The sequence below is a fragment of the Temnothorax nylanderi genome, unplaced genomic scaffold (genome assembly GCF_030848795.1).
Source record: "Temnothorax nylanderi isolate EJ_2023f unplaced genomic scaffold, tnyl_v1.0 TNYL_tig0878_pilon, whole genome shotgun sequence".
In the NCBI taxonomy this organism is placed as follows: domain Eukaryota; kingdom Metazoa; phylum Arthropoda; class Insecta; order Hymenoptera; family Formicidae; genus Temnothorax; species Temnothorax nylanderi.
This window is the reverse complement of record NW_027249940.1, coordinates 16144-28755: the sequence shown is the minus strand read 5'-3', so window position 1 is coordinate 28755 and position 12612 is coordinate 16144. Positions and strand designations below refer to the sequence as shown.

Sequence of the window (12612 nt, the reverse complement as noted above, 5' to 3'; positions counted from 1 at the left end):
ACGACGACGACGACGACGACGACGACGACGACGACGACGACGACGACGACGACGACGACGACGACGACGACGACGACGACGACGACGACGACGACGACGACGACGACGACGACGACGACGACGACGACGACGACGACGACGACGACGACGACGACGACGACGACGACGACGACGACGACGACGACGACGACGACGACGACGACGACGACGACGACGACGACGACGACGACGACGACGACGACGACGACGACGACGACGACGACGACGACGACGACGACGACGACGACGACGACGACGACGACGACGACGACGACGACGACGACGACGACGACGACGACGACGACGACGACGACGACGACGACGACGACGACGACGACGACGACGACGACGACGACGACGACGACGACGACGACGACGACGACGACGACGACGACGACGACGACGACGACGACGACGACGACGACGACGACGACGACGACGACGACGACGACGACGACGACGACGACGACGACGACGACGACGACGACGACGACGACGACGACGACGACGACGACGACGACGACGACGACGACGACGACGACGACGACGACGACGACGACGACGACGACGACGACGACGACGACGACGACGACGACGACGACGACGACGACGACGACGACGACGACGACGACGACGACGACGACGACGACGACGACGACGACGACGACGACGACGACGACGACGACGACGACGACGACGACGACGACGACGACGACGACGACGACGACGACGACGACGACGACGACGACGACGACGACGACGACGACGACGACGACGACGACGACGACGACGACGACGACGACGACGACGACGACGACGACGACGACGACGACGACGACGACGACGACGACGACGACGACGACGACGACGACGACGACGACGACGACGACGACGACGACGACGACGACGACGACGACGACGACGACGACGACGACGACGACGACGACGACGACGACGACGACGACGACGACGACGACGACGACGACGACGACGACGACGACGACGACGACGACGACGACGACGACGACGACGACGACGACGACGACGACGACGACGACGACGACGACGACGACGACGACGACGACGACGGATAACGGCGAGCCGCCAATCCACGCCCGAGATTGATTTAATAGCACGTATTCTAATTGTGAAGTTGTTTTGTGTTTCGTGTTCATTATAATCATGTCACAAGAGATGGTTATTGAACTGACGATTCAGGACCTATTAAAAGACTGGAATCTCGATCAATACGCATCGGTGTTTAAAAGTAAGTACGAAAATAAGTACCATTAAGTTTTCTCATTACTTATTGCAATCATATTAGATATGAATTTATCGCATTTGTTGAAATAGTTCTTTCACATGCCATTATTCGTATTCAACGCAGGTTATGTTAATAAAAAATGTAAATAAAAATTTTTCTCTATTCTCTATATAGTTAGTATATCAACAAATAATTATAAATGTTTATCAAATATCATAAAGTCCATTTTCGGATGTAAATTTAGAAAATATAGGACATACAATGTGTATAGGACATGAATACATATATCTATATTTATTAACAAAAAATGTTACATAGAAGTTAACTACATATACATATAGATACTATTTATACTTGTGGGGTTTTATATGTATATTGGTCTCCTCTAGAGATAAATTTTTTGTGACGTAAAACAAGTGTTTTATCCCATATCTAAATGTTCACATTTTGTAGGTAATTGTATAGAGGTTAGTGAACTTCAACTTCTATTACAACCTGAATGGAAGGATGTATTAAATGCTCTCATTCCAGTCCCTGGCCATAGAATGAGATTTGTCAAAAATTTAAAAGAATTGATGAAAGAGAGCAAATTTGTATCAATAGAGGTATGACATCATTAGTCTGTGTTGACAATTACAAGAAATATTTAAGGCACCTAATCAGTCACTGCAGATATATTGAATAATGACGATAGAAACAAAAAACGATATATGAATTTTTTTCTTGTAAATTATTTATTTATTTCTTATAATAAAATTTACATGTCTTATATTTTCAATGAAAATAAACCTTGTGACATTTCATAAAGATTAATAGGTGCTTATTAATGTATGAATAGAGAAAAGAAAATTTTCGGTATATTTTACTAATCTGATCTATTAAATATAAATAACATGAATGTGGCATGTGGAAAACTTAATTTATTTTGATGCAAAATACGAGAAAAAAATTCATATGATTTCTAATAATCTAATATGTTTGCAGAGACTGCACACAAATGTAAATTCAACATAGGTTTCTGTAAGAAACCTTATAACAATTACTTTGTGTCTCAGCGTCTTTAATAAAATCTGAGAAAGTTTATTTCAGAAATGTCATTACAGTTTAAGATTACAATTTTGAGTTTCTTCTTTCCATTACAATTTACATTAAATTTTTTAACATAAAATATATCTCTTTAACATAAAATCTCTCTATAAATAAAGGTCCTCTGACTTATCACTTTGCTTATAATTTTTTCTATTTTTTCAGAATGATAATAATGATCTTCAAAAATTACATAGTAAAGATATAAATGAGATTACTATTCCTCTTTCACCTCAACCAGTAAGAATGCTTTAATATTTACCTTAAACATTTATTTCAAAAAATCTAACAAATGTTTCTATTTTTAAACATTCTATTTACACAGGGTACTTCGAGGGAGGATACTTCAAAAATTTATCATTAGAAGATAGTCAACAAACGCCAAAAAATATTTCTTTAACACAGGATACTTCAAGTTTATCATTAGAAGATAGTCAGCAAACGTCAAAAAATATCTCTTCACAAAAAAGGAGTCGACAGAGTAATGAACCGAATGTGAAACGAGGTGAAGTAAGTTATCAATAATCTGATGTTGTACAGTGTTCTTGCACACAATGCTTTTGTATATTTAAAATATTTGGTTAACATTTTCCAAAAATTTTGAATCTTTCTTGTTAGCAACTTCGACTTCTTTTAAATAAAACAGCTACGGGTAGATGTATATTGCAACTGGCGAAGCAAGGCCCTTGTTTAAAGCATGATAAGGATAGAAACAAATTAACAGAAATTATTATTGAAGATGAATTAAGCAAATGTGAAAAGTAAGCCTATTGATTTTATAATTTTAAATTGATCCTCCAATTATTTTTTCTTAAGTTTCTTTAAGTTGTCTCTTTTTCTTACAATGTTTATATTTCTTTATTCTCAGGATTTCCACTGCAGGCTTTGCTGAACTTGTAAGTGCCATACAACATATATTTCCTGAAGAAGATAGTGTAAGTAGTGTTAATCATAAGTGGGCTTTGTTATTATCAAATATATAATAAGTATTTTTTGTGTATATACTGCATTAACGCTGATCTTATTTTGGCAGGAGCTTTATTTCATTCCATACAAATATTCAAATGGAAGGAAATTTGTGGCCAAAGGCAAATTAATTACTAAGTACTATTCTATTCGGAAAGATTTCAAAGCGCTTGGCATTATTACTCGAAACAAGGATCAGTTAGACTCAGATTCTTTAGATGATTCAGAAGGTTGGTTGTGTGGTTTCTTTATTTGCATTTTTTTTAGTTTGATAATGGACGATGGATATTAGGTGTTTACTTTAAACTCTTCTTGTTTATATTTTTGTAATTTATTCTATGGTTTTATTTTATTTAAGTAGATAATGATGTACAAGGAAAGCTAAACTTTCTTGAAGAGAACATAGAGCCTTGGTCAACAGTAGTAAAGTATTGGACGGATACTTCTAAACAAAGAATTGCAAAATTACATGCCCAATCTCGAGTTACAAACAGAAATAAAGGCAAAGACAGTGACAAGAGAAATGCTAATGTTAAAAGCAAGCAAAAAAGAACAATTCCAGAAACTACACAAATTTCAACTTATACAAACAAATTTCCCGCTCTCAAGGAAAACCTTGGATACACTTTGGTTAATATTTAATATTACTTACTGCTCTGTATTTTATCACATGATAAGTTCAATTTATACATGATATTTCTTGTGTTTCAGTTTGAAATAGATTTTGATTTGCTGTATCCTGAACAAAAACTTAAGGCTTACAACTCTTATAAAGATTTTTGTGATCGTATTATACAAGCTCTCACAAACGAAGAAAGTAAATGCGAGGCCCTAAAAGATAATTTGCTACTTGCAACAAGTGATGATATTTCAGAAGGTGATATTAAGGACATGATTCTATTTCCATTAAAAAACACATTATTTTTTAGGATTTAAGATTACCTTTTATACTGTCAATACAGTTTTTCTTCATTAACAGAGACTAGGAATTTAGTGGCACTATTGTCACTCTGTTATTTGGACACTGTTGTGACCGTTGCCCGCCAGTCGTACGTGGAGGCCACCTCACACAGAAATTCAGGAAGGAGTAATTTCACTAATTGAGGTGAGTATTTACAAAGGTGATGTTATGTACATATTTTTTGTCTTTGATCTGAACATTTTCAGAAAAACAACTTTTCCAAAAATGTTTAGATAAAAGACATATTTTTATTTATTATTGATTTTATTTCAATATGTTCCGTAATTTTCTCGCGATCGCGGATCAATACCGTACCGGTAACGCCATCCGTCAGTCGCCCTCCGAACGAAGGGATTTCGCGCCGCTCCCCCCGTCAACCCTCACCGCGAAGTCTCTCGCGGCACGTATCGATCCTGTCATGCCGTGATCGCATGATCCCGGAAACGCAGGTGATTGGTCGATACGCGTCGCGCAAAGGAAAGCTCCCGAAACACGAGAGTTCGCGGTCAGTAGCTAAAAGTACTCCGGTTCACGAGGTCGTATACCGTCGTGCTTCCGTTAACGTACCCCGGTTCACGCGGTCTCAAAAATACCGTCGTGCATCCGAGTTTACTGCTCTGTCAGAGCACCGCTAATTATCGCGCCGTTCGTGCGTGCTGCAATTCGCTCTCGCCTCCGCGAGCAGTGAACATTCGCGTATAAGTCACCCTGCGTGCCTCGCCATTGTGCGCTCGATCATCGTGATCGAGCCGACTTTTGTGAACATTCTCGCGTCTTGTGTTACGAACAAGTGCGACTGCTGTATAACGCCTCAAGTGCGTTCATCGCGTGCAAGCTACATTGCGCGTTTTAATTGCCATCGCCTCCGCGCTCTACGAACACTTTCGTATCACGTGATCAGCGCTCATCGAATCACGTGCGCGCCGAGTGTCGTGCTCAAATGAGAGCGCGGCAACCAGCATTTGTATTAGCCTGACAATTAAACGATATTTGTGCATTCCTCCCAAATCAAGTGTCTCATTCAAACCGCACGTCGGATCCCTGTCGGGGTCGACCCGGCATCTTACGCCAATTGGCGAACCGGAGTTACGCCCGGAAAACATAAAATTCGCCAACATAATTTCTGGTCCTTCGAGCCGGATCGGCGTGCTACTGTGCCATTCACAAATTAACAGACAACAAACAAATCTATCTCGTACGAGATGGCCGAACACTTGGGAGGCCAGCTGCAACTCCAGCGACAAATCGAGCGCTATCTCGAAAACTTTAAGAAGATTGGGAAAGCCAACCTGACACCTGCGAAAATCCGCTCGAGAATTGCGTTTCTCAAGGAAACGTGGCAGCAATTCGTGAACGGACACGCATCGGTGGCCAGGACCATTAACGAGGACGTTCAAGCATCGCTAGCGTACTTCAAAGACAACCACTATGAAACAGCGAACAACGCCTGCCAGGCCGCCTTGGACTACATGTCGGAGAGCCTGGAGGAGTTGGAGCCAGTCGTGAGTCACAACCAGTCATTTGCCGCATCGACGATGCGCACGGATCAGTCCGCGTTTTCTCTTTCGCACCTGCCGCGTATAAGTCTTCCTAAATTCTCGGGGGAGTTTCGCGAGTGGGAAGCGTTTCGAGATCAATTCACAGCCTTAATCATTGATAATCGCGAATTGTTAGACGTTAATCGCTTGCAATATCTGCACTCTTGCGTGAAGGGTGAAGCCAGCGATGCCATACGCAATCTGGCATTAACTGACGCGAATTTTAAGATAGCTTGGAGTTTGCTAATAACGCGATATAAAAATCGCCGTCGCTTAGTACATGATCACATACACGCTCTGCACACGCTTTCCCAAGCGACTTCTGATGCCGCAGTGGCTCTCACCGAGTTGCGCAATAAAGCGAACATAGCAATACAGTCATTAAAAAACCTCGGTCGGTCTGTTGAGGCATGGGACGACATTTTGGTTTATTTGCTCGTTCAAAGGCTGGATAAATTCACACGAAAGGCCTGGGAATTGCAACTTGGCGATACGTCAGAGTATCCTACATACGATCGACTTGATAAATTTCTTCTATCACGAATACGTGCGCTCGAGAATGTTCTCCCGGCTTCGTCTCAAGTCAAGGGCAATAAACAAAATTCCTCTGTTCAGAGTCACGCAGCGAACGCAAGTTCGACCAAATGTCCCATGTGTCAAAAGACGCACTTCTTGTCCGCGTGTCCGGACTTTCACAATAAGAGCGTCGCTCAACGGCGTGATCTCGCGAAGAAATATCATTGTTGCTACAATTGCTTGAGTACACGGCACACTCGCGATGCGTGTTCAAGCAAAAACACGTGCCGTCAGTGTCAGCAGAAGCACCATACGTTGCTTCACACGACCGATGTAAATAATAATGGTAGTTCGACAAGTGAGAGCTCACCTTCATCTACAGAAACGAAAACAGACTCAACTGACGAAGTAACTTCGCATCTATTGTCTAACACTAGCTTTTCAAAATCAAATATTTTATTAGCTACGGCCTGGATCAAGGTGAGCGGGCTCAACGGTCGACATAGTATAGTCCGCGCGTTATTGGATCAAGGTTCGGTCACTACTTTGATCACCGAACGTTTAGCTCAGCGACTGCGTCTCCCGCGTACGCGCGTCTCCGTATCTATCACTGGGATCGGCGAGACCGCTGCCACCGCACGCAGCGCAGCTAAAGTTCATGTGTCAGCGCGTGACGGCACGGGCCCGGCGCCCTCCGTTTCCGCTCTTGTTCTCAAGTCGCTCACGACTTACATTCCGCAACGCGTTCCGGATATAACGAAACTGTCGTACATTCGCGAACTTACGCTAGCTGATAACGATCCGACTAGCGCGGCGCCGATTGACGTCATTATCGGTGCTGATTTGTATGGCGCGATTTTACTGCCGGAGGTCCGTAATCGCGCCCCTCATGAGCCCGTCGCTCAAAAATCGATTTTTGGATGGTTCCTGTCTGGACCAATGCCTATGCCGTCGCAGTCACGGCCGACTCGCATTCAAACGCACCACTGCACGGTGTTGTCGGAAATCTCCGATCAGCTGAAACGGTTCTGGGAGGTCGAAGAACTTCCTCAGCAAACTCATCTCTCACCGGAAGAGAGTCAATGCGAAGAACACTTCGTGTCTACACATTCTCGTGCCCCCAACGGGCAATATATAGTGCGGCTGCCGTTCAAATCGGGGCCCCCTATCGACATTGGTGACTCAAAAAAGTCTGCAATCGCGTTGTATTCGCGTCTCGAGTCACGGTTAAGGTCGAATCCCGACCTTGCGAAGGAATACCACGACTTCTTGGCGGAATATGAACGTCTTGGCCACATGACCAAGGCACCTCTCGATGACCCCCCTGATGGTCAAGTAGTGTATATACCGCATCATGCAGTTGTCCGCGAGCATAGCGCAACAACTCGTTTGCGCGTCGTCTTCAACGCCTCTCAACCCACCTCCAATGGTCTCTCGTTGAACGACCATCTAATGATCGGCCGTAAATTACAACCCGAATTATCTTTCATTCTCTTGCGATGGCGTCAATTTCGGTTCGTCTTCACCGCCGACATCGCAAAAATGTATCGCCAGATTCTTGTCCACAAAAGCGATGTAAATTATCAAAGGATCTTATGGCGACCCGCGCCAAACGGGCCCTTAATAGCATATTTATTGCTCACCGTCACTTACGGTAATGCAAACGCGCCAAACGTCGCTCTTCGCGTGGTCGAGCAAGTTGCCGAAGACGAAGGCGCTGATTTCCCTTTGGCAGTTCCGGTATTACGGCTTCACACGTACGTCGACGACGCTGTGTTTGGCGCCGATGACATACCGCTCGCGCTTCAGACGCGAGATCAACTGATTTCTCTCTTGAAACGAGCAGGATTTCACCTCCGAAAATGGGCGAGTAACAATCCCGTATTGCTCGAAGGCATCGATCCGCAGGATCATGGCCTTGCCTCCGCAAAAACGCTCGAATCTGACGAGCGTCTCAAGATACTGGGTATCAAGTGGCATCCTCACACGGACGTCTTTCAATTTGACGTCACGCTTGCAGAGTCGGTTCCCGACACGAAGCGCTCAATTCTTTCGACAATCGCTCGAATTTTTGATCCTCTTGGGTGGATGGCCCCAGTGGTCATCACCGCAAAAATCATGATGCAGCAGCTCTGGCTTCTTCGCTGTAAATGGGACGATGTAATCCCTGATGATCTTCTCCGTAAGTGGAGAGATTACTATACTCGATTACCTATACTGCGACAAATCGTCATTCCGCGTTGGACCGGTTACGGTTCCGATACACTCACCGCGGAGATTCATGGGTTTGCCGACGCCTCCGCCTCCGCATACGGAGCGGTTGTTTATTTAAAAGTTACGCATCTTGACGGAACAGTCGAGATTACGCTACTTCTATCGAAGTCGAAAGTAGCACCGCTCAAGCCCATGAGTATTCCTCGCTTAGAGTTGCTCGCCGCCGTTCTGCTCGCGCGGTCTATCGCCGCCGTGCGATCCGCGCTCACGATTACTATTCAGATCTACCATTGTTGGACAGATTCAAAGGTCACTAAAGCCTGGCTCTCGCAACCACCCTCACGTTGGAAAATGTTCGTCGCGAATCGGGTGCATGAGGTTCAGACCCTCCTGCCAAACGTCGAATGGCATCACGTGCCATCACAGCAAAACCCTGCCGATCTCGTTTCGCGGGGCGTCAAACCGGAAAATCTGATTCAGCAATCTCTATGGTGGACAGGGCCTGACTGGCTCAAATTATCGGCAGATCAATGGCCCTCCGAGCCTCAATCAAATTTGCAAGAATCGCTACCGGAAGAGCGAGCGCACGTTTCCGTGCACCTGGTGCACCCTTGCCAACGATGGGAGCTCGGAGACAAATTCTCCTCGTGGAACAAGCTGGTGCGCGTCACCGCTTATGTAATGCGATTCGCTCGCCGCGCTCGCGAAATGAGTTGCTCAAATTCCGTCAATGCGACCGCAAAACCCGCGTCGATATTACTTCTTCCGGAAGAAATTAATCTCGCGCGCGAATTCTGGCTCAAGAAAGTGCAACAAATGTTATTCCCCGTGGAATACGCTCAATTAGAGTCATTAAATCGAATTTCGAACAGCAGTAAACTGCTACCGTTAAACCCGTTTCTCGATAAAAACGGACTTATTCGCGTCGGAGGCCGACTCCGCAATTCTGCGTTTCCGGACGACAAGAAACACCCGGTCGTGCTCGCTGCACACCCGTTAGTTACCGCGCTAATACGCGAAACTCATATCCGTGCCCTCCACGCTGGGCCGCAATTCACGTTGCACCTGCTTCGTGAACACTACTGGATCTTGCGCGCGCGTCAAACGATACGAGCTGTTCTCCATAAATGTGTCAGATGCGCTCGTGAAAGCGCCAAAGCCGCGCACGAGTTAATGGGCGACCTGCCCTCGTGTCGCGTCACGTCGACGCCTCGCGCGTTCCTACACTGCGGGATAGATTATGCCGGACCAATACAGGTCAGATCTACTCCCGGTCGAGGACACACATCAAGAAAGGCGTACATCGCGGTGTTCGTCTGCTTGACCGTCAAAGCTACTCATCTGGAGTTGGTTGGCGATTGTACGACTCCCGCGTTTATCGCTGCATTCGATCGATTTTGTGCACGTCGCGGCGTTCCCAGTGATATGTATTCGGACAACGCTACGACTTTCCACGGCGCTCAACGCGAAATCTCCGTCACATGGAGTGAGGCCATTCGCGATTCGAATTTTCAAAGTAGAATAGCAACCCAAGGCGTTCGGTGGAACTTCATTCCTCCGTCCGCGCCGCATTTCGGCGGTCTTTGGGAAGCGTGCGTCCGCAGCGTCAAGTTTCACATGAAACGCGTCATCGGGGCGCACACGCTGACATTCGAGGAGCTAAGCACGCTCCTATGTAAAATCGAAGCGTGTTTGAACTAGCGACCGATCGCTCCCGGTTCAGACAATTTCGATGATTATAATTCAGTGACACCGAGTCATTTCTTGATAGGATCGGCGCTGACAAGCGCTCCCACCCCCTCGTTGCTTGAGGAAAAGGAAACGCGTCTCACTCGGTGGCAGCTACTTACACAGATGCGCGACAGCTTTTGGAAGCTTTGGTCAAATGACTATCTGCATACATTGCAGCAACGCCCCAAGTGGCGTCAAATTCAGAATCTAGCTCGAGTCGGACGCTTAGTACTTCTGCGAAATCCTCTCGCTCCTCCCAGCAGATGGGAATTGGGAAGAATCGTCGAGTGTCACCCCGGCGACGACGGACTCACGCGAGTCGTCTCGGTTAAAACAGCGCGATCCACGTACAAACGTGCCGTGGTCAAGCTATCATTTTTGCCGGTCGATATAAACACTCCGGAGTGACATTCCACGATGCCTATACGACAATAAAACTTTGTAAATACTTGTAAATATTCCTATGTATCATGTCTTATGTAAATTGATCATTCTAGTTTAAGTTGTTTCAGCACTCGCAGTGCTCCGCATGGCAAGCGGCTCGAGATCAACAATTCGTCACGGCGGGCGGCATTGAATTGTTGCGAATTGTTATTCGCGGCGAGCGGTTATGTTCCGTAATTTTCTCGCGATCGCGGATCAATACCGTACCGGTAACGCCATCCGTCAGTCGCCCTCCGAACGAAGGGATTTCGCGCCGCTCCCCCCGTCAACCCTCACCGCGAAGTCTCTCGCGGCACGTATCGATCCTGTCATGCCGTGATCGCATGATCCCGGAAACGCAGGTGATTGGTCGATACGCGTCGCGCAAAGGAAAGCTCCCGAAACACGAGAGTTCGCGGTCAGTAGCTAAAAGTACTCCGGTTCACGAGGTCGTATACCGTCGTGCTTCCGTTAACGTACCCCGGTTCACGCGGTCTCAAAAATACCATCGTGCATCCGAGTTTACTGCTCTGTCAGAGCACCGCTAATTATCGCGCCGTTCGTGCGTGCTGCAATTCGCTCTCGCCTCCGCGAGCAGTGAACATTCGCGTATAAGTCACCCTGCGTGCCTCGCCATTGTGCGCTCGATCATCGTGATCGAGCCGACTTTTGTGAACATTCTCGCGTCTTGTGTTACGAACAAGTGCGACTGCTGTATAACGCCTCAAGTGCGTTCATCGCGTGCAAGCTACATTGCGCGTTTTAATTGCCATCGCCTCCGCGCTCTACGAACACTTTCGTATCACGTGATCAGCGCTCATCGAATCACGTGCGCGCCGAGTGTCGTGCTCAAATGAGAGCGCGGCAACCAGCATTTGTATTAGCCTGACAATTAAACGATATTTGTGCATTCCTCCCAAATCAAGTGTCTCATTCAAACCGCACGTCGGATCCCTGTCGGGGTCGACCCGGCATCTTACGCTAATTGGCGAATCGGAGTTACGCCCGGAAAACATAAAAATTCGCCAACACAATAGTATATTTTACTTCTAGAGTGTTGGAAAACTTCAAACATTTATGCAGGAAAGAAAGAAAAAACTGATTCATTGGGGCATTACTAAACAGCCATATGTTCTTGTTTGTGGATCATCTGTGAATGATATAGATGCCTGTTATGTAATTCTTGATACAGAGACACAATTTCTCGTTCAATCCCCAGTAAGAGCTTTGGATCTGTGTTTCAAGATTATTAACGCAGCTCACCTAGAGTATTCTCCTGAGAGTTATCGTTTGTGGAGACTTATTCAAAAAGAACTTTATGAGTTAACAACTGAATTTGATGAATGGAAGTCTGATGCTCAACTTCCAAAATTATTTAAAAAGTTTTAGTAGTAAAAGTAGAATACGAGACTTTTTGTGATTACACAGCTTTTGAATGTTCTGGTTTTTCTTTATAAAACATGCAAGCATATTTTGCAATTTTTGTACGCAAATTTTAAGAATACTGCGATTTTATCTATTTCATCTATTTAATATTTAGAATTAATATTTACAGTATTTAGAGATATTGTTATTTGCGGGTTTTACAGCGATTGAATTCTTTACTTTATATATATATATATATATATATATATATATATATATATATGTTGCTGTAATATGCCAAATTCAAAGATTTTTATTTTTATTTTTATTTTTATTTTTTATTTTTCTTGATTACTTGAATGCCATTTAACAAAATGTCGTCCTGTTTTATATGTGCAATTAAGTTACGCGAGATAAATCATTTACACAGACACCTAAGACTTATTCATAAACTCGATGATAACCGTTCTGTTTTCAAATGCATTGAAGTTGGGTGTCACCAACGATGT

General features: G+C 45.3%; 1 pseudogene; it reads left to right on the top strand.

Annotated features, from left to right (window-relative positions):
• The first annotated feature begins 1221 nt into the window (after positions 1 to 1221).
• Positions 1222 to 12366, top strand: LOC139785761 (uncharacterized; annotated as a pseudogene).
• The last annotated feature ends 246 nt before the right edge of the window (positions 12367 to 12612 follow it).